Raw genomic sequence first — 22,415 nt, 5'->3', positions numbered from 1 at the left:
CTGTTGGTTGTTAAAAATAGGATGCCGCGGCCCCCTCGGCCCCATCTAAATCCGCCAATGCCTTGTTTGAGCCAACCCTGTCTCCAACATCATACGAAACTAGAAGCATTTTACTTGCTATTCTGAATGTAGGTATGTTTATTAACATTATTATTTATTTAACAATTGTATATATAACATCCCCGGTTGATTTTCAAAATACGAAGCCGTGTTTAAGAATTCTAACATAACGTCGGGATAGTAGAATGTACTGGTAGTTATTTGTACAAAATCTGATAATATTGGATTACGAATTTGTTACCATGTTTATCCAACATCTTTTTATATGTGACAGAATGACGCAATGTGTGACATTAAAGACATAGTAAATCGTCCTGGCTCATTTGCATAACATATTACCCGTTTATTAGCAGCAGCATTTTACCATATTGTGATTATTAAGTATAATTACTTTTGAAACCATTACTATAATTATGGTTGCGAGGATAAATTGCCAACATAATTACTAATTACGGAGTCAATTCAAACTATGGCATTTTTGCAATTCGTGAAATATCACCACTAAATACAGGGGAAACAAATTTACATTTGATATAGGTCTCGAATACATTAAACATTAAAAATATTGCGATATTGGTGTTTTTATTTATTTATTTATTTATCAATTCATTTATTCAACAACCAATAAACAATTGATATAAATTAAACATATGTCATTATAATAGTCTCCTAATTCTCCTATTAGTAATAACGTCCCTATATGTAATTATTTCAAATATTTATCACAAATTGACAGGTCAATAAAATGCTTTTTATGTTACAAAACACCTGACGTCGTTAAAAGAATGCAAAAGGCGACGATGACCCCATGCATCGCAGTTTTATTACCAACGGGAAGCAGTCGCATGTTTCAATACCCGCTGTCACAAGTTATTAATGATTTCCTAGAAAATGTTTGACAGATATATGTAATATCTGACACTAAGAGGGGTTGTTGTAGGTAGAAAGAGAAGAGGTTACACCTAATGAATATGCACGCACCCATAATGCCATGACTGTCAGTACCCGGCCATATATCATGTTGAAAAGTTAGCATTATATAGATGCCAATTTTGATAGTAAAAATTCTTCATTTGCTCATTTTGTTACGAAGGTTCCATTTGGGGAAAAAAACATACTATGGATGACCATATTTGACATTGGGAAACACTATACATATTTTGGATGAACATATTTGGACGGCGAAAACGCACGTTTAATTAATGACCATATTAGGCAGGGAGAAAAAAACGCCACATATCCGGTAGAGCTGAATAGCTCGTTTGTGTATTATGTCACGTGTGCTTTGGACTTGCCTTGTCACTGTTGTATTTGTTAAACATTCATTATTGTGCAATGTTATCTAAGATATCTATTTTCAAACGTCACTCTGTCAGCTTCAACGTATGATGTTGTCGTACTATATATTTGTGGTGACATAAGTCATAATTATGTTCAGACTAACGATGGTACGTGACTTAGTTTGAAAAAATTGAAAACAAGTCACATCGTTATGAATATCTCAAGAGTCAACTGAATGCACGATTAACAGATATATGTTTCATTTTATTTAATTATAGATAACTAAATCAGACGATATATAGATGTACAATGCACGTAATAGATTAATACGAAATCACTGTGTTTCTATTATTTAAAGTTTCTCGTCTGATTCCAAGATTATTTATTTTTCGAATACACTTTCGAGTATATTCAACACTTGATTGACATACCTAATGGCGTAATAGATAGCGAAATTTCATGTTTGAAATCTTTTGTTTGGATCCTCTGGCCGGTAGTATAGGCTGGTCCACATCCCTCAAAACTTCACGTTGGCAAATCTGCATAGTTCTGACCCTCTAGTTGACTAGACTACATAATTCTCACCATATATTGATTCATGTCAGTTTACCATCTAGTTGGCTTGCCTACTTCATTCACTTTACCATTTCTTGTTGGGTGGTGCACATACATCACACCACACAGTCGTCTAGTTGGCATTGTCTGACTGGCTATTCACACGACTGGTAGTCTGGACTACATAATTTTAACCATTAGGTTAGCTAGACTGTGTGATTTGCTAACCTTCTGGTCGCATCATTCTAACCATCTGATCAGCTGGTCCGCCTCATTTTATCTCTCTGGTCAGTGAATAAACTATCTGCTCACTTGCCAGATGTTCAGCATTTCAAGTTGTTAAGAGACAGAAAGCTATTGAAACCAAGTTCTTCTAGTTCTATGTCGCCCATGTATGTATCATCTTTGTCTCCTGAGCCACAATGTTATAATTTAGCGTATAACACTTGACAGTATCTGTTCCTGGTTGACATCGCTGACATCATCGGTACCTGTCTGGCCTCGCTGACACCATTGGTTTCTGACTGGCATCTTCGACATCAACGGTTCATGACTGGCATCTCCGACATCATTTGTTTCTGACTTGCATCTCTCAAATCATCGGTTCCTGACTGGCATCTCTGACATCATCGGTTCCTGGCTGGCATCTCTGACATCATCGGTTTCTGACTGGCATCTCTGACATCATCGGTTCCTGACTTGCATCTCTAATATCATAGGTTCCTAATTGGCATATGTTCACATTCGAGCAACATTTATCTAATTATATATAATTAATAACTTCAGCTTCAAAAGTGGTATTGTCACAGGTTTTATAAACGTACAAGTCCATACTATGATTTGGCAATGCCATTATGAAGTCTGGGACTACATGCAAGTAGGTATTCATTTCCGTACAACGCACAGTCCACATTCATTGAATGAACATTGTGTGTGAATTGTATATACACTTCGCATACAAATTGAATGCATATATAAATATATATACAATGTATGGGGATAACAACTGGTAGTATGCATTACCGCTATAGGCTACGTAAGAATTTATTCCACGCTTTTACTTTTCTCCAGCAGCAGCGGGATGGAAGTTTATTTCGTTAATTAATTCAAATACATTAGTAAATCTAGGCAAGTTTATTTTCTTTTCATTACAGAAACGCCGAAAACTTATGGAATGATTGAGGGAGGGTTTATTTATTTATTTATTTTCAAGAATATTTAATATTGTACATGTAAGGCCCATGGCCTATAGTACTAAATCAAGATTATATATATATATATATATATATATATATATATATATATATATATATATATATATATATATATATATATATATATATATATATATATATATATATATATATATATATATATATATATATATATATATATATATATATATATATATATATATATATAACTAGGAGGACGGGGCGTTGTCGACGAGAGATAAAAAAAAAAGATCAATTCAAATGTAATGGAATGATTGAGGGAGGGTTTATTTATTTATTTATTTTCAAGAATATTTAATATTGTACATGTAAGGCCCATGGCCTATAGTACTAAATCAAGATTATATATATATATATAACTAGGAGGACGGGGCGTTGTCGACGAGAGATAAAAAAAAGATCAATTCAAATGTAAAATAAAAATAACATTTCATTGTTAATAATGCAAATAGGAACGTTAAAGGGCGGTGGTCGGCGCGTCACTCATGCTCGAGATTTGTGTTTATAAACGTATGAATATTCATAGGGTTAGGAAACATATAACGTGTCTTGGTACCGTCGCTTTTCTTGTACACACTGATTCCACTCGAAGGTTTTTCTGCGGATGTGTGCACATTGTAATGTGATAAAGGTTATCAAAACTATCGTTCACATGACCAATATCTGGCGTATGTGGAGTGGGTCAACCATGCCGTAAAACGTTGGAGTTCATTACATAGTTAGAGATATACATATCTAAACATAAACTTGATGCCGAATTGCGAACTTGCATTAGCGAGAAGAAACACTTTATCAATGTACTCGCTTAGTACATTGATTATAATCTTATTGCAATTGATGAAAGAACATAAGTATAAGAGCGGGTACATTAAATACTGTATTTATGTTATCTTTTTATGTCTAGCTTAGTAATATGTATTGATTGCTCGTGTTTGATTTTGCTAATGGAGTTGGGGGACATTATATTTGTCACATGATTTCTGCAAGATGTTCCTATGACGTCATGTAACCTATCCGACAACAACACTTAAGGAAGCGGCTAGGAACATTTGATTAAGTTGATAAATAAGCCAATGCCTGCTGCAGACATGAACTGAAGTTTCTATTGAGTATAATAACCTGACTGACTTTCCATGTTGGTTTATCTAGTGATATATAGCCCGAGATGTCATGAAGACTAGAAAGAGGCGTGATTCATTGTCTCCAGTTATCCACTGTACCAATTACATGTGATTACATGAGTACAACAATCTTGACCACATTTTAAAACGCTTTTCATTTTATGAGGTTCATCGATCATTGTCGTTACAAAAGATACGAGCGATACTCATGTTGTTCGATCGATATCGGCCTAAGTGCGCGAGAATATGTATAAAGAAATCGTCTTATATGAAAGTACTAAACACATAATGATTTAAAAAGTAACATACTAGTCTGACAAATGTTTGTATTGATTGTAGACATTATTGGAAATATTTGTGACTCGAAACGTTGTGTAATTGTTACAATAAGAGACAATGTGTAAAGTTTTGAAGCACGTGATATCACGCTCCTTTTGATTAACGTCGTGCAGTTCAAATTTACCAAATAAGTTCTAAGCAACTACATTTTAGAGGACTCGTGATACATTTTTATTTACCTAATATATTTACCTTTCTACTACAAATTTAGCACAACTATACACAAAATGGCTAATTCGAAGACTTTCTCGGACACAAATCATGATGCACGTCATACTGTTGATATTGACAACTTAAAAGCGAACCTGTGTAGTTTTGCAAAAATCGGCAGGGTGCCGATCATGTTTCACGCTATCTATGTGTGAGCCTATTCAGTTTCTCGAAACGTATTTATACATATCTAGGATTTCAAAATACCCAAGCATCCCTTGATTATTGATCGATTGATTTTGTTAGAGAATCAATCGGTTTTGAAATGTTTGTTTTACCCCTCTCAAATATGCCAATATAAGTTTTTGATTTTGAAAACTAGAGATGTTACACTTTTCAATGTTGCCTTTAAGATCTATAAATCACTGAGTATGTTGCGCATGCGTACTCATCGAATCGAAGGAATCAGGTTCCTAAGACACATATATGTCGTCATAACCCCTATAGAGTTTATACTACGTACTTCCACATCCGCCCATTGTAGATACAAGCTTATTCAGTGTAGGCGTTTAATGACATAATAGCTAATGCGCATGTTCGCTCCCAGGCTCGTGACGGAAAACGTTAGATTTAAATCAAAATTACATTTATTGTAACAAATATACAATAAGTATGCAGTGCGCACGTCAAATTGACGCCCATGCTATTCGAACAGTCATTAAGCATGAGTCTCCCAGGTCAGTTTTTCAATCGCCTATAGCGTTGAAACGGGAGGAGAAATTCTCGTGTTACCAACACATATTGCGACAACACGTGACAATTATAACGTAGAAACATGCACCCACAGCAATTCAATGACAATTTATACGTATGCAAATGATACAATGATTATGATTCAAATGACCAACACAAAATAGAACATAAAACAAAAGAAGAAGACACGATAAACATTTTAGTAGCCATAAGACATATATGTTGTACATGTGATAATAAAAACACTATTTCTGAAAATACAAATTTAAAAAATGAACAGATGAATGAATGAATATACAAGATGACATACATAAAAAATGCGTAAGAACAGCAAGAGAGATTGTGAAGGAGGAGCATCAAGAGAGAATTACTGTATTGATATGAACATTGGTATTGGTAGACATTATTTGAAAAAAAAATGTTATTTTTCATAGTTCAAATCAAAAACCGACGTCAAATTTCACGTAAAATCACAAAACTGTGGTCCTATTTATTTCAAGTATGCAGCATGGCAGGTGAAACGAATAACAGTGTTTGTGTCCTGATGATCACTGTTACCGACAATCACCTCACGTTCGCAGGTGCTAATCATTTAAGTTTCTCGATCGATATTCGACTGCGTATATATCTATTTAAAGTGAGTCGCTATAATTCGAATCGGCCATTATTTCACAGGTAAAAGATAACGGCCACATTATATCACAAAACAGGGTCATAATATTCTAATGTCTTCCCGGTCGTTTCTTGCTTCATGTTGGTACGTTTTAATTCTCGCCGACAGCGTTGAGTCTGTTACAAGGACGAGATGAGTGAGAAAACCTTGGGAATGTTTTCACGGTGAATTACTATTATATATAACATAACATAGATACATAGAGTATTACCTAATATATACTAATGTTTTTCTACAACGCTATTTCTGTGTAGTGCAATGTGTTTTGACAGCGTTGAGTGAGAAAACGGTGGGTGAAAATGTAGTGTATATCCTATTAACAAAAACTAAAGTGAGAGACTACTACACATGGAAGTGTGTAACAACTCGCCTTGATGGCGAAGCATTTCTCTAAGTCTGATGAGTTGCATTAATCACATTATCTGGTAATCTTTTACTCGTATCACAAAGTGTACAAATTATATTTCTGACTTATTCATCACTGTAATTTAGTACGGATTTGCTTTGTTATATATTACTGTTTGTTATTGTATTTCCTAATACGTATATCTTTAAGTAAGCGAAGCCAAGCAAACAATCGAATAACGTTCAATTAGAAGTGCTTGCTTTGCTGCATGCGTGAAAATATCCGGATATAATTTACTTGTTTCTTTGTTTGTTTATGATTCACTTATTCCGGCTGTATTAATTTTTAATTGAATTTCTGAGTTCAAATTATAATGACAATATATACTACTAAATCTCCTGTTTTAAAACAAATCTCTTTGCTCTCATAGGATGTTCCAAGAATTTGAATAAACGTCTAAGAACATTGTATAAGCTTTTGTTCTTCTAGGCTGTACAGATCTCGAGATAATAATAATGAAACACTGACCGAGTTTTACTGTGTTAGGTTGAAGTGACGCAATAGCTGGGTTCAAACACCTCGTCCATTGAACTACCTGGAAAATTATGTGAGGACAGTGACAACTCATTCCCCCCAACGCTCAAGACATGTGTGATAACTGTTCTAGGACTTTCCCATCAAACAAAACCGTGCAGAATGTTAACATGACACACTGAATGGCTTTAAAAGTTACTGTACAAGAAAACCTCTAAAACATATATCTATAGTTGGTTTGGGCGGTGTTTTTTTAAGTCTGATAGGGCCCTTGTATTCGGACTCTGAGTATAACGTCCTTCCCGCGATAAAATGTCCTTTGCTCCTCGACTTTTAATCTTAGATCGGATTTTATATTATTATATTTTATAAGTGTCCTTGTACTCGGGCTTTATCCCATATATAGTCGAGTCTTTGATATCCCTTTTGACAAAGAAGAATTTATTATGCACGTCATCTACATTTTGTTAAAGCGGGAGGGCTGTCACCTGCGCACGCGCGGGAATTGAGTCCCAATCGACGATAACAACACACGCTAAAAACGCAAAGGCTCATGGGTAGACGCTTGTTTGTAAACAATGATATGCTATGGCCATCTGACGCATGCCCAGGTGACGACTCCCCCACTTTAAAGAGATCGAAGTTTATATAAATTGTGACAAATACGTATCTGCTGATTAATTGTGATGGCGCTATTTATTCAGTTTTCACACACGTTGTAAGTGTTATGCATCTAATTGTTAATATATACATGACCCTGGAACATGTTAAGACACATTAGGTTTTAATTCAATTCTAATGGAAACAAAGTATGGCTTCGATTTTATCTAGTTACTATAATCTGACGTTTCTTGACACCTGATCTTTAAGCAGATAAATAATAATTCTGAGGCTTTTGTTGAATTCAGAAGAAACAAATTACATTAGTAACAAAAAAAACCCAAACTGTTACAAATCTAGTACAGTATTAAAGGCAGTGAATGTCGTTTTAGCATGTATATTGTTTGAAATTCGGTTAAATATACATGTACATTAATGCATTCATATCCGGTGAAACCTGTGCATTTATATAGGCTTAAAACATCCGTGAAGCTCGGAACACGAAACCCGATATTAACAAGCAATAATAACATCGTGGTCCAAAAGTTGACGGTCAGGTTATAAATAGAGCAATGTATACTGCAATACCGTTGTTGGTATGTAATTGCGTCATTTTGTTATGCATGTTTCTGCAATGTATTTAATAAATAAACGAAAAACTTATTAAAAGAAAAAAAACACATAAAACGAATTTATGAGTACTATTCATTATTGTTGTCACCTGGCGACTTGCGTACTAACATAAAACATACTGTTGATATTGAACATATTTAGTGCGCATGTGCATATTTGATTATTATATTATAGCTCGACACCATACCTGCCAAGTTCGTCACTGCACAGACAGGCATCCATTGCGGCGTTAAGATCGACCATCTAAAGCTACTTATTGACACGTGAACCCCGATTGTGTACTGACTTAGAGAAAGCACGGATGTTAAAATTAAATTGACTGTCGTTTTTGTAAATCCTAAAATATGTTCTAATCATTGTATATAATTGTTGTGTCCTTTGATAGTTATATTTATTTAAAATCATACACACAGCTAGTTGTATCTGCATTGAAAAATAAACAAATAAATAAATAAATAAATACTAGATAAGTAAGCAAATGCACATTTGATCATAATTTCGTTTTCGTTTGTAATGTTGTGTACTGTTTTTCTCAATGAAAATGATAAAAACATATTATTATTTGTGTTGCCAAAGAAGCTTAATTAATTAATTTAATCATGTATTATCTGGTTTTGGTAGAGGAAGGGGAAATACGATGAACTTAAAAATACAAAATGTAAAGTTTTTTTGTATGATAAGAGAGTGATGCGAACGAAACAAATACTATTAAATAAGAGCGAAAAATGCGATGAATGAAAAAACGTACAATTAAATTTTTTTCCTATAACTGCAAATACTATTCACTGTATAAAGCAAATACTGTTTGAATAAGAACGTAAAACTATCACGTTTGTGTGTCAAAAGTGTTACATAATTTTTATAAACATCTTTTAAACTTTTAAATGAATATATAGGCTTTTGGGGTACTATCTCTATTGGAGTTCATGTTTAAAGCATTATTCCAGTTTTCGTCAGAATTCCCCAATAACTTGAAATAACCATGAATACACAATCATATTATAACTACTCTAAAAAATGTTTGGCACATTTTTGTGCAAAAATTAGTTCAGTGACCATGCTGTTTAATTCGAATTATATGAGCATATGGCAAAAAAACGGGCGATATATTTAAATGGTACTTTAACGATTATTAGGTGTATTTGTATAAGACAGACTGATAAAGTATCGAAAAAACGTCTAGACATCGTACGCGAGGGTCCTTGCCAACTGTCATACTTAGGGCTCAATAAAAATAACTTAAAATACACTGCCTATATGATACTGAGTCAGACGGAGATAATTTATCACAATACTTTACATAAGGAGTCTGTTTAAGTGGTTGCGTCGTTTGATTACATAGTATATATGTACCGTCGCAAATTACACATTCAATCAGAGTGGTGCTATATGACCTTTTGGATTCATTCGTGATATCAAGTGCCATAGTAAAACTAGAGACTTATTGTGCGATATTCGACAACTAGGTTGCGAGGTTTTCATATTATGTGTTCATACACATGTATACAAGGAGATGTAATCAGTGCAAGATGTCGCCTCTGTAACCGGACATGGAGCGATCACGACATCGTCAACTTATTACTGCTGAAAATAACATCATTCGAAAAAAAAATCCGATTTTCTTTCCTGTTTTCTCTCCGGGAAGAAAGGATTATTTGATCGATTTCGTAATTATGTACATTCCCGGTGAACATTGCCTGTCAGTTGCCATGGTTTCAGTTAATTTAGCAGTATCAATACCGATTTTTCATATTTTTCCGGAATCCGGTGAATTTATTAGATGTAAAATATCAGCGAATGAAAAAAAATAATAATATTGGGAATAACGTCACGTTGCCTTTTTTCGAAATTCATTACTTGTAATTATATTAATAGGATTAATGTCACAGCCACCTCTCGTAATTAAAAAACTATTAGTTAATGAATGCCCTCATAACAGTCTTGCTTTTAATGACATATATGCTGCAAGCGGTTGGGTTATTGTACCGCAATTAACTCAGTTATTTGTCTAATCGTTTCTGATGATGCGAAAAGACGACGCATCGCTCAATTCTGCCATTTGATGCATTGGATCCTTACTGAAACCCGCGTCCACGCTAATTAGTATTCGGATAGAATGAAATTGTCTTCAAAAGCTCGTAATTTTTAGCAGGTATATTTATGATGCATTTACACAGCCAATTAAAACAGTAATATGGATAACATGACTAGCAATTTCCCAGTACTGTGATAAAAAACACCGTATTCACAACAAAATATCCCTTTGATTTAACAAAACACATTCATTTAACAGTACGTATCAATATTACAATGCGCATGCGCGTTTCAAAGTTTATTATTTCATCGGAACCAGTACTTTTTGTATGATAAAATATAATCCTTACAATAAAATGCTAAGCTTTTACTTCGTTATTTACTAAATGCGGTTTATAACTTGTTTTATTACATTGAACAGAGTTCAAAGGTTATAGGTCATTGGGCACTCGATAGTTGATGCATAATTAATCATGCACGTGCAAACAATGTATACAGTTTTCACAAAGTAACAACCTTGCAAAATCTCGCGTGATCTGGCAAATGAGAGCGTCACAGAAATATTCAATATTTTATGAAGACGCCTCTAAGTATAAGTAGCTTTGGAAAAAAAAAGAAACCGGTGTACTCTGATAGAAAATGCAAGGGGCGTAGTTAATCAAATTTAACGGTCAGTAGACATTGCTGAAAATGTAACTAAACATCTACACATATTTCAGGGCCAATGTAATCGCTCTTGAGCTAATTTAGAAAACGAATCAGCCATGAAATATGTACACTGTCTGTGAGCAAAGCCACTCTGGTGTTACATCGGATTGTTATTGATTGAATTAGTACGTGGCTTTACAATATCGTAATAGTATTATTAATCGATGCACCGACCGAACGCACGGTTTCGTATCCATTCATCTATGTTGAGAAAATTCAAGTTGTCAATGTATATGCAAATTCCTGAATATTTGAAAAAAATCTTGGTGAGTTATTAGAAACTGTAAATTAATATAGCCTGAATGGCAACAATTTCCCACTCTCTCCTACATATGGGGTATGATTTTCCCAGCGCTCGGTCCTGTATTTATATAAGAGACATTATAAGAGTCTTACTTCGTTCGAACTGTTAAACCAGGTTTTTTTTTAAGAAAACAACAAGCCTTAAAGCGGGGGGGGGGGGGGGGGTCGTCACCTGCGCATGCATCAGATGGCCATAGCATGTCATTGTTTACAAACAAGCGTCTACCCATGAGCCTTTGCGTTTTTAGTGCGTATTGTTAACGTCGTTCAGGACGCAATTCCCACAAATGTGCAGGTGACGACCCTCCCGCCTTAACATTCAACATGTTTTGTGATATAATGAGCTTGTGGTTAAATACAATAGCACTATTACAAAACAGATCTCAGAAGGCATTAATGTAATTTGTCTGATGTAGACCTCAGCTTTTGTACAGAAACCACATTATTATGACTCAGAATGATAAATGGCGGATGCCTCCTGTGGAACAGGATGTGCTCACTCTTTTCGAAACACCTGACATCACCTCGTGTACAGTACGAGGTCTATATATCGTTCACTCACTGATTTGACTATGTAGTGTAGTGTAAATTCCCCTATGCGACTTTTGCTTGCGGTTGAGTATGTTATTTATTTTGGGGGCTGAATTAGCAAACAGTAAATCCATGTGGTTCACTGGTTCTCATCATGACTGCATAGCAACTGCATAGCAACACCTGCGTATATGTATGGAAGCCGGGACCAACCAACGCGCGGGAAACCTCACAGCTTTAATATTCGCTTAGTTCAAAATTAATGTTGTCATAAATATGCAGTGTAACGTCGCCCATCTGCGATATTTTTAATACGTAAATAGAAACAATGAAACAATGCCCGGATCACACGCGCATGTATACAATCATAATTAATTGAACGTGATTGGCCAGAACAAACTCCAGGTGTTGTTGACGTATTTTCATGAATTCGCTCTCATATTTGGCAATCGCGTCGGTCAAATATGTGAACAAATGCACTCCACTCGTGTATTTTCTATTACATAATTACTACCACCAAGCTACATGCAGTACCGTGAAATATACTTTTTAATTATACTAACAGGCCTTGTGATTCAATATTACATCTGTTCCGGTGGGAGTACTACGTAGTCTCCTTAATTTTAACAAGAAACATGATCGGCTTGAATAAAGTAACACTTGACAAGGGGAGTTAATAGTTCACATTATCTAATTAAAATTACGGATAATTCATTTTTTTCGCCTCGTAATTAAGATAAGAATTGACAGTATATTTCAACGGCATTCGATTTAACGCTCCATTAAATTTGAAAATTAATTTCACGTGAGTTACTAACCAAGCTAAAATTACGAGTGAGTTTTGTGTTCACTCGACTGTTCCTTAGGTCACGCGCGTGTGCTCGCGAATTTGAAAAAAGAAGCTCGTTATGATACGTGGTTCATATAATATATGTAGATGTATTTTAGGTCGAAATGGCTATTTCTCTAGTTTATTTTTATTGTACACATTGATATTTTTGCGTTGTGAGAACACAATTACAGAAGGACAATTAAAATCGAAAGTATGTGACGTCAATCAGTTCTTTTTACGCAGGCGACTCAGTGAATGTATAAGTTGTCATAATATAATTGGGTGGTATGACAAACATTCAACAATTACGTATTGCCATTTTCACACCGTCTTAAACAATTTGAATAGAAACAAGACAATCATGTCTCATGCACGAGTGTCATGGCATTATTAGTCAAGACTCGTGCCACTTTTCTCGAGGAGTTTTTGCTATTTTAAATACAGTGAAGGTGCAATTATATATAAACGATTACACACTGACTGATGCTGTATCACTATGGCGACAAATAGAAAATACGTCTGATGTCGTTCGAACCTAAGAATAAATTCTATTGGACACGGAGGCGGGAACACACAATAGACCATTTTCCGTGCACTGCGAGAATCACGCGTTATGCGTGAAATCGAACGTAAAAACAGGACAAACAAAGGTCATAGCGTCGTAGTGGCGTCAGACATCGCGTGGGATTCGACAAACGCGAAGTATTTTGGGTGACATTTCCATGCTTAATAATGTGCTGTTCACATTTGATGATTGGCAATTTTGATTAAGTAAAGGTATTCGAAAGCAATATTCCTCTGTCGAAGATCGGCCGGTCGATGTGAGTTACGAAATAAAGAAATTCTAGTTCAAAATCAAATCGTTCGATTTTTGCGGCAGACGTTCGACGCGCGTTTTTCATACATCTCGCGAGATCTCGCAATTGTACGGAAAATCCCCTATTATATAAATACATAATATATACATAAATATTGACTCAAAATGTCAATGTCAGATGTCAAAAAAAACCGCTAAATATGAATGTTACACGGTTCTCGAAAGTTATGCAGGATACTGCTTTTTATAACTACGTGGGACACTAATTACATACTGCAATTGACCCACGGAACAGCGCAACGTGTCTGTGACGTCACATATTTGCACAGTTTACTCGCACAAACACTCAGCGAAACAGACCATAAATTTGGCAAGATGAAGTATCGCTAATCTGTGCTGAAATTGACCTTCAACACAATATCTCATCGTTAGTATAGGCAGAACCTTTTATGAGTTTAAATACAACGTTTACATACACTGACAACGAACGCGAACAAAAATACACTTACTCGAATGGCCTCGGGAGATGGATACGTTCGCATGCACAGGTTCTCCACACAAATAACGACGGGATGCTTACTTGGCTGGGTAATAAACATCCAGGGGTGTTGAAAGACTTTTAAAAGGACGCCATGGTGAAAATCGTTGTACGTTGGCACCTTCACGGAATATAGTTCGTATTACAAGTTCCCTAACTACCGTAGTATGCCATATGCCCGATGTCGCACAGGCAGACAGGCGGACAACACCTAATATTTATCAAGTAGAAATTGGTAATCTATTTTGTCCCGTGTTAACGTCATCACTTTGAGGAGGAAACCATAGTTCCAGTCTGATTAAAATCAGTTGTAGGTAGAGGCTCTAGTCGTTTTTAATTTCAGCACGCAGTGTCCATTGCCTGTAACTAGAGTGATACGCTTCACACCGATGGTAATTTATTAAAAGCGGCAGGAGACTCTGACTGGTCGTGATCAGCTTGCCATAGTTTACGCGAGATCGTGACCAACTGAATTATTTAACGAATGCAATCTTCATACACCTTTTACTGTAGATAATCCTGCGTTAAGTTGGTCTTATATTCGAACGCTAACCCCGAAATCCTAACCTCAGTGGGAAGCTAACAGCATTCAATGAGAAGCAATTGATGACAATTGTGACCAGAGATTGAGCTCACTATGATGAAGGGCTACTTTGTAATCAATTGCAGTCGGAATGACAATATTTGACGGAGAGCAATGATAAACACATACCTTATAGATGTGTGCTGCGTACACGTGTTGGGAAGCAGATGTTAGTTGTTCCATTCGGGTCGTAGCAATGCTACTGGGCACCTGCGTCTCCGATGTCCCCCCAGTAGGCAGCGCCACCAACGCTTGCAGTGAGTTGCCAATCCTTGCGAGAATAAATCATGATACGCACGTGTTAGTGAAAAGCACCACCTGTTTACGTCATCACTCGATGTCGTCATTGTTTACGTTAGCTTTACTTAAGAATTAATAATTAATTTTGAGTTATGCAATGTTCAATGTTGATTAGCTCGATCTATTTGACCGACATTCATTAAATCGGACATGCTTTTCCAGAATGACGAATTGTACTATTGTTCAAATGCTCGTTTACGCATGATTCTACGCATTACTGTCGTGCTGTGACGTCATTTGTTTACATATTTACAAACCAGCATGCAAATGTCTGATATCAGAACAATATCTACCACGTAAACGATGCCTCTGGGACTAACATATAAATAACACACCATTTACCATTAATCCATATCTCATTTTGACGATGATGACGTGGACAGGCAATTCCGTTTCTTGCCAAAACAATGTAAAAATAAAAGGATGACGTCCAAAAATAAATATCTCAAGACTATTCCTATAATAATCAGCTATACAGAAGCGCATGTGTTTTAGATTAATAGTCCTCATCAGAAATCAAAAGCATTGCGTAGAGTATTACCTATCAAAGTAATACTATGTTATGCGCCAGACTACAACAACACTGTGTTATTTACGTGCAATGATTCAGGACAATACTCGAAGTTATTTATCCAAGTTCAACTAACCTTCTGAATGCCCAAGGTCAACTTTGTCACCTTTCACAATCATGTCTATATTTTAAAAAATGATCAAAACCTGCAACCAACCAATTGGCAACCAATTTGTTTCTGTTTGGTAGAAAAATTAACAAAGAAATTACTGAAAACTAAATGTAAAGTCGCAAGATATTGCATTGAAAATATGGCGGCAATCGTAGCTACTAAAAAATCGGGCGTCATTCACATCGAGAAAATGCGAGTTTAGTTGGCGCCTGCATATTGACACAGTGAAATGTCGTAATGCTGGCATGCATACTGAACGATGACTGTCATATGCTTATATATAATGATGATGAATGCATTCTCGTCACCTAGGACAAGTGACAAGTCATTTTGTTATGCCTTGGTAATTGAGTATTTGAAAACGGTTGTGTAAAATACACACTGTTTGTTGTAACGATCTGATGAGCACGGTTGATTTTAATATTTCACGTATCAATTGAATATGCATGCACTGTTCAAATACTTCTGTGGTTTAGTGGTTTTGCATGTTTAGACCTACTAAGTAACACAAGCGTGGGAGTTGTAAATGCAAGTATTATACTTTCTAAGAAATTAAAATATTATTTTGATAAGGTTGTTGCGTTGTATATATTCTGGTAGATCAAACAGTATCCATATATACACATATATTTAATGGTGGGTAAACGGTGGGACAAAACGAATATTATGTATTTACAATTGCCAAATATTTTATATATCCAAGTATTTTGAATAACGTTGTAATCATTGCAAAACGATTTATATGTGATTGCAGACAAGACAGAAAAGTATCCTCATTTAGACTATTCGTTTTTTAAATGAAACAACATAATTGAATGATATATGATGAAATAAAAATAAGATGTATTACATTACAAATGAAAAACCAAGCCATGGAAAGATACATTTGGATTGTTAACCAAATAAGACATTATATTAATACACTTTGTAATAGTGCCTTGTATAAATTGGTTAGAAATAACATGCAAACTGCATTTTCTGAAATGTTTGTCAATTGTGTTATTCCTCATGGCTATCTAATATTCCACTTCCTTTGTTGTGCAAAGGATTTGAATTTAACAACTTGGTAATATATATATCAGTAAATCTAAAGAAGTATAGAAAACTCGTGTCCATTCAGACAATCAACCAGTTCAGGCAAAACAGAGTTCCCCGGCAGCATTTGTTCCGATTAAAGTTCTGTAAAATTAGTTTATTTGTTAGCACATGTGATATCTTTCGGTAAATAAAAGTTAATAAACTCAAATTTGTGATTGCCACTCGTCATCCAGTGAATGATTCATCCTGTTTTGTGTGTGTACATTTCATGTATTATATGAATCAGTGTATTGATCGGACATATTACCTATATGTTTTATAGCTTACAAATTATTGCAATTTTTTGCAATCCCTTATAATTAATCAATACAGTTTCACGAACGCCGGTTGGTTCGAAGTGGTCGCGGAAGAAAACACGTTCTATTGCTTGTCCATTAGCGTAGGGAAAAATCCTGAAACAATCATCCATACTACCCTTTTCTACTTTTAAAATTGTGTTCACATAGTTCCAGGAACATTGTGTTATAAAAAAAACATTATTAATTTTAATTGGACAAATGTTTTTCTTTTTCTACATGAATTTCTATGTATTAATCTCATAATCTACATAAAGTAATATCCCGTTTATTTTTTAACATTTGGGCCACGATACAAAATCTTTTACTTATACGACCTTGTATAGCAATATATAAGCAAACCCTTCGCAAAAAATAAATTCATGATTCTGATCAAACTTAAACAAACACACGATTTGGGGAAAATACAAGAACTTTAATATTCTTATAGAGCATTTGCCTTACATCGGTGTTATATTGAATCATGCATGTAACTGGGCCAGGTCCCAGCCTTCCGAAATATGAGTATCATTTACTTAAACATTCATGTGCTATTAACAAGTTACAATTTTTTCTGTTAAGCTTTCGCGAAAATCTATAACATCTTTAAGTCAAGAAAGAAGACAACTTTGTTTTTTACTGTTGAACGTGAATGAACTATGTCAAAATGGAGGGGGGCTAATTAAAACTAAAATTCCATATAAACTGTTAGCACATCCTGTTCAAAAGTCATGTGTATCTGTCTATAATAGATATAGTTATCTGTCTATAGATTATAGTAATTGTTATTGCATTATTAACATCATGACTCGATAATGTGCTTGCAAATCATAAACTATCTACTGTATGCACATCCTGTCCACAAGCTATTGATAATTAATCTCCTTAGTGTTCTGGACCACGTGAAAATTAATGTTAAATTCAACATCAGAGAGTGGGCATTGTATTTTGTGAACAGCAGAAATTAGATGCTAACACAAACTGTCAATTGTCCTATATGACGGAGGAAATTGGTCGACCCATGCAGCCTTTTCACTTGACATTGTAAAATGTATTCTGTGTCGAGCACTAAACTAAACTGAAGAAATCTGCCTGAGCATAAACTTGGAACGACAACAGTTCAACTGGTTGGGAATCAGAGTAAAGTAATTTTATCTTATTTGTAATCTGAGGCCATTTATTTATCAACAATTCAATTTTACTTGAGTTTCCACATTCTTTCCACAATCCTATGTTCATCCTGGAGACACTTGGCTAGAATTAAATACACCACGACCCTGCATGTTATGAAGAATTGGTTCAATCTAAACTAAAACAAAGGCAGACCCATCCATTCAATTTCAACTACTTAAACGCCCATATTAATAAAATGTGAATATCTTACCAATTACATGGCCCTATTTCGTTTACAACAACCTACTACAAGTGTATGTGCTTGTATTTTTTCTGTATAATTGTGATCTGAGAGTGAATGCTTTGTCTAGCCTGGTTGCCTAGTCTGTCTCCAATCAAGTTGATTTTATGCAATCATCTAATGTATAGACATTGTGGAATACACCTGAAGTGAACTACTGAAATGCGTGTATTTGAGGAATTGCATATAAATTGTATTTATTTTCTCAGGCCTCTATGTAGCTGATCTAAGGCCACGGTAAAAATGTGTAGTATACAAGTACTCAAATTATATTTGAATAAATGAACATCATTTAGATTTTAGATTTTGCAACAGAAGACAATTGTATCATTATTAGGGATATAAATTAGTGGATGAATGAATGAATGAAATTTATTTCACCAAAAAAATAGAAATATAGAAATTGTAGTAAAAATATATAAATAAATTATGAATTCTACTTAGAATACTTTCCTTTTTTTGGTGCGGATTACAGATATAGTTCATCAAAACTAGTCGGGTCCGTAACCCCTGTACATATAACTTCATATTCGATTGGTATTTACTAACCTGAGTAAATTTTACATTGTCACATCTGAATGTCAACTCGAAAATCGTTATTTCAGGGGGTTTTCAAGTTTTTGGATTTAGTGGGTCAACATGTCTTGAACAGTTAATTTCTTACTTTGGGAAGGGGGGGGGGGTCATTTAAATATCTTAGAACAAGAGAAACATAGAGAGCTAGGTGGAATGACAATCATTTCATTGATTTTAAGACATTTCAACTAAAAACCAACACTGAAAATGACTCAGTTGTTTTAGGAGTTAACCACTCAAAACAAGACAGGATTTTCAGTGAAAAGCGTTAAAGTTGACAAAAATTCCTCATTTTGAATAATTCGGCTGAAAGTAAAATCTGAAAGTTACGCCGTTCGCTGATCGAACCCTGGTTCATGGCATCGTTATTTATGTTCTTCACTACAATAAATGCTGTTCGAATTCTGCTCCGGGGTACAACTAACCAAGTACGTAATATTCGACGTTCACTTGGACACTTCGGAAACATGAGTAAAATAGTCGTCCTATATCAAATAGGAGAGGCATAATGCCTATTCAGAAAACAACCCAAGAGTCAAGTGTGCCTCTCCTATTAATTTTAATGAACAATACTTCACATTGAATATTTATTTTGTAATATAGTTCGCATTCAATCATCAAGCAGATAAATCCTACGTGCGAAATTGGTGACTTGACAACTGAATATGCTGAAAATTCAATCACAACCAAAGCTATGGACTGCGTTGTTCAGCTATTACGAATTCCATAGCTGTTGTACTTATTATAGTGCACATATTATTTAACATTTCAAAGACTTCAAACACATTTTTGATGACATTACAACTTGAAGCATTCGAAAATAATTGGTAGTTTTTTACCAAAAAATGTGGGAGCAGCTATGCAGTCTGACGTATGCGTTAAATGCTCTATATTTTAAATCAGCACTGAAAATACATATGTTCATAAGGACATCAACCTATCATTGTATGAAAATGTTAGTGCCACGTAAGGTCAACATAATTTCCTCCAATCAATAAATAATTCCTCTATGTCCACCATATGTTGACACTGAACTCACGGGAGTCAGAACCACACCTGCTTTACGACATCACGGCTCAAAATAACTCCACCTACTCAACATCACACTGAAACTTTCAGTGTTACTGCTTTCAAGTTTGCAGTCGGGAATTATGGCCATTAACACAATAGTTTGTCTCTTATTAATACAAGAAATCATCAGCTGCAACGCGGTCGCTGATTGGCTACCTGCGCTGTCAATCACTTGGCCGGTGTATAAATATCATGTTTTGTTCATTGCTGATGCTTTTGTGATGTTTCTTGTAATGTAAAAAGCACAATACGAGTTAATTATTTATATTAGTAGTAGTATGGGTTTGATAATATGAAGTTATTACGAGAATACCTCAAAGTATGCACGAAGAATATTACAGCTGCATTATCGACTGACGCGCAGCGGCGTACTATCAGAGTGCATACTTTGAGGTATTCTTGTAATAACCTTATTATTATACATCTTTTCCTTCCAAGGATACATCATGGGAATGCCGAAATTTTAAAAGTTTAAAACAGAATCAGCGAACTTCTTTGTGTAGAGTCCGGTCAAACCTTTCCGGTCAAACCTAGATGTCATGTTTGTTTTTTATTATTAGAGGACGCTTAAGTGCGTAATCATTCCATATTTGGAATTCGCATTTCCTTGTAAGGTAGGATGAAATACCCCGTAAAATACCGCAAAATTACGGCACGGTGTAACTTGTGGCGTTACGGTGACAGATGTATAATAATGGTTGTGATATACGAAACACATTCGTTTGGTACTTGTAGTATATTGCCAATTAATTTGAATATGTAAATGAGACGTGGAGCTTAATTAAAATGAGTAAATGGACCACTGAAACAGTTCAAAGGAGCAGCATTGATTGATCTTTGAATATCTAAACTCTACAATAAAACAACGCGATATTACGTATTAGTACTTACATTGCAGAATAATCGTGTATTTATATTGCAAGTTTGATTTCAGAGAGGAGACATCTGTCAGTGATATTTGTCTGACATGAACTATATGATTATGACTAAAATGTACAAGCGTGACGTAGGTTTAGCTCAATCTGCTTGACATTTACGACTTGAGTTTGATATATCTTTTTCCTACGTCTGTTATACATTGATTTGTGTTCCTCGGATCACGATTTTACTTCCTGCTTATGATCGTCAATTTCGATTGCTTATGATGTTTTTTCTGCTTAATTATGCAATCATAGACGCAGCTTAAGATAAGTTAAATGGGCTATTTTCTGCTCGTGGTGGATCATTCACACGCCAATACCTACACGTAGTTGAGATTAATATAGATTCATATTTTACTAATAATGATGAATAAATTACGTCATGTAACGATTACCCAATCAGAGTTTGTGTAAATGAATATTTAGACACTTTGAGTCAATGGTGAGTTTAAACTATGCAACAGAATATCGTTGCATTGAGACAAATGAAAAAATGTAAATTCAATGTATAGAGGAAATTAATAAGTAGTCTGATCAGTGGCCTCACGATGCCTCCATTTTAGCATGCATGACAGCTTTAATGATATAACAATTTCAGACTACGGATCAAATTGTATCAGGCGTGATATGCTATAAATCACGTATGCCAGTCAGCTAAAACGTGCATCGATAAATCACCACGCCTAGTCTTCAACAACATAAACTTTAAACCATGGATTGAAACGTTTGCTTTATGACTTCGCTGGTTTGGAGTTTGAGAAAGAGAATAAATAAAGAAGATGAAGAAAATTACTCGATATTTGATCTAAAGTAAGGTACAACAAGTTTTGAGAGACATTCACTGAAGATAATTTCACCAAAATTGCAGACGCACGCTGAGTGAGACATCATCAATTCACACGCTATCCACAGGTGTGCCCATTAATAATAACAATCCATTGATGGTACGCGTGGGGAGTATTTGTCAAAATGTGGTTATTGCTCTCGTATTCACGCAGTGGTTGAGCCGGACACTGTGAATGTTATTCGCAGCTTAAATGAGTTTCTGAATACGCTATTGACGTCAAGATGAAACAGATAAAGGTTACAGACTCTATGCTTTCTCTCACCTGAAAATGTCATGTGTTCGTTCAAAATAGCCCAATCATCCACAGCTTCCATAAATCGTCTTTCATTTTGCTTGGTCAAATTTTTCTTGACATTTCAGATTAAAATGTGGGAACGCATGATCATTGTATCATTAATCAGAAATGTCAACGACTTGATATAAATGATGGTTCTTTCAGACTTTGAGCGTCGGCGACGTTACCATGACAATACCAGATAATTGGCGTTTTTACCAAAGGTTGACACGTTTTGTATTGTTGTGGCATATTTTTGACACACATTTCAAACGACGATGGGAATATGACGTCATTGCTTCATTTACATAAAATGACAAGAATCAGTACA

The 22,415-nt window shown here is 35.1% G+C and overlaps 1 protein-coding gene across 1 annotated transcript in view; it reads right to left on the bottom strand.

Annotated features, from left to right (window-relative positions):
* Positions 1–14,822, bottom strand: part of LOC100376513 (synaptotagmin-15-like) — a 93,115-nt gene extending 78,293 nt beyond the window's left edge. Inside the window, exon 1 of the mRNA XM_085493664.1 lies at positions 14,756–14,822. The gene's annotated coding sequence lies outside the window, so the exon portion shown is untranslated. The remainder of the gene's footprint in view (positions 1–14,755) is intronic.
* Between the last annotated feature and the right edge of the window lie 7,593 nt (positions 14,823–22,415).

This window comes from Saccoglossus kowalevskii, chromosome 19 (assembly GCF_978046115.1).
Source record: "Saccoglossus kowalevskii chromosome 19, keSacKowa6.1, whole genome shotgun sequence".
NCBI classification, from domain to species: Eukaryota; Metazoa; Hemichordata; class Enteropneusta; family Harrimaniidae; genus Saccoglossus; species Saccoglossus kowalevskii.
Note: the sequence above shows the minus strand (reverse complement) of the source record. Positions and strands in the feature narration are given on the sequence as shown.